A 2,301-nucleotide genomic window follows, 5' to 3' on the forward strand; every position below is an offset into this window, starting at 1 on the left:
AGGGGAAGCCCAGGGCCGCAGTTAGCTCTGGCCCTTTGCTTAGCTCCAGTTCTTTGCATGCAATAAAGACTTAGCTAAATAACCGCTACTTGATGAGCTGGATATGAATCATTCACAGCTCAGCTGAGGCTAGTTCAAGGGAAATATTTTAAGAGTAAAGTCCTCTGTCATGAGCAGATGGTCTGCTGGCTCTGCTGGGTGCTTTGGGCTGCTTTCATGGGGTCATGCTGAGCCTTGCTGTAGACCTGACAATCTCTCAGCTAGGCACCTACAGACCACCTCATGGCTTCTGGAGCCACTCTCTCGGCTGGCTTTCTATCCAATTCTCTGGCTGCTGCTTCAGTCTCCTTCACTGATTGTTTTTATTCTGCCCACAGCTCAATTATTGGCTATCCCAAGGAATCCATTTCTACTAAACACCATAGGTGATGGATATACAAAGAGAAATGTACTGACATTTATTTTTACTTTTATTTTCATTTATTTGATGGTAAATTTATTCCCATGTCATAAGTTTTTGTTTCTTCTGGAATATCTTTTTCTTCCTGGCAACCTCCTCTTCTGGTTTAGGAACAATGGGCTCCTTCTCAGTGAGGATCACCTCTGTGTGGCAGAGGGAGCTTATGCATACGGCAATTTGACCATGAGCTCTGTAGGTACAGTGATGCTCTTGGGTGTTTAATCGGAGATGTTCAGTGACCAGAGAATTGACATCTAAACCCTTACATTTAGCATGACTTTTTGCATTTTTAAGCATGTGCAGCAAAAATTCAGCACTCCTTCTGAGCCACCGACCCTGTGCTCAGCCTCACTGTTTGGCTTGGGTACATCTCTCATCTCCATCATTGCAATGCCTGATTGATACACACTGCTTCTTTAAAGTGACCTCCTTCAGATACTTGGTGGCTTTTTGTATATGTATAACTTTAATGGCCTAGGCAGTTTCACAGATGTTCTTAAAATGAACATGAAGATTTGAACTTCTTGATCTGCATACTTTTGTGGAGTTTTCTGACTGAAGAGAGTAATAAACCATTTTCACAGATCTCCCCAGGCTTTTTACAGGATTATATTGTCAATTTCTGAAAAAACTTGTATTCCTATAGGGGAAACAGTTATTGCAAGATTGTCCTAAGAACTCTGGTGGGAGCTGTATGAGTTCTAGTTAAGACACAGAGGGGAGTTATAACTTGGGCCTATCACATTTTCATTAGAGCAAGAAGAGAAATATGGGGTTGTGTGATAATAAATGATCATATTTTAACAGGAGAGGGGGCAGTAACTGAAAAATGCAGGAAGCAGTCTAGGCTAGCAGAGGTGGCACAATGAAACCTGTGGATTTCTGAATAGTCAGGCAGGTGAGAGAAACAACGAATGACACAAAGTGCCTGAACATTGAGTGTGATGTAGGTGTTGTGGAAACTGAGCTAAGGCTAGAGAGATAGACATCCTGGTATAAATTTTGGAAGTTCAAAAGGGCCTGGCCTTTCCCTTGAAGTCAGTAGATGTTCAATTTGGGAATTTCAAAAGGGGAGGAGAACTACCCTATCTTCATTTTAGTAGTATATTTATGATGTGAAGTGGATTTAACTACAGCTTCTTGGGTTTAGATGATGGAGGGAAGAGAAGGGGCCAGGTTGGGAGCAGGAAGATCCATGAGGAATCTATAACTTCAGTCCAGAGGAGAAGACAAGGAGATGCTGAGGCAAATATGACCAATGGGATTTGGGGGTGAGTCCTGGAGGAGATGCTTCAGGGGTAGGATCAACATCACTTTCTCTGAATTTGTACAGAAAAATAAAATCAACAAAAGTGTCTTGCTAACTACTCCACCCCTTTTATTTCTGGACTGGGCATTGAAAAAATGGTAGTGATTTTTTGTAATAGTTTTTAAAAATAATATGTGTACATTTTAGATTCACTTAAGTTTTATGAAAAACTTTCAAATATAGTATAAAGTCCCCATTAATCACACATTTTCTTTTCTCCATTTGTCACAACTGATGAACCAATATTGATGTATTATCTGTCATTTAAATCCATATTTTATTGGTTTACCTTAGCTTTGTCCAATGTGATAGTCATATTTCATTGTTGTAATAAATACCTGAGAAAAACAACTACAGAAAAAAAATATTGTTTCAGCTCATGATTTCGGTCCATGGCTGGTGGCTCCATTGCTCTGGGCCTGAGGTAAGGCAGAACATCATTATAGAAGGGCATGGTGGAGGAGAGCTGCTCTGCTCATGGCAGCTGGGAAGGAGAGCGAGAGCGAGAGCGAGAGAACATGCCCATAGTGAG

The 2,301-nt window shown here is 41.0% G+C and overlaps 1 pseudogene across 1 annotated transcript; it reads right to left on the reverse strand.

Moving 5' to 3' along the window:
* Positions 1-496: 496 nt before the first annotated feature.
* On the reverse strand, positions 497-1,036 carry LOC308262038 (large ribosomal subunit protein uL22-like; annotated as a pseudogene). Its single transcript has one exon. The product of its transcript is annotated as a large ribosomal subunit protein uL22-like (transcript).
* Positions 1,037-2,301: the final 1,265 nt, after the last annotated feature.

The sequence above is a fragment of the Muscardinus avellanarius genome, assembly GCF_963383645.1.
Source record: "Muscardinus avellanarius genome assembly, chromosome: 4".
NCBI classification, from domain to species: Eukaryota; Metazoa; Chordata; class Mammalia; order Rodentia; family Gliridae; genus Muscardinus; species Muscardinus avellanarius.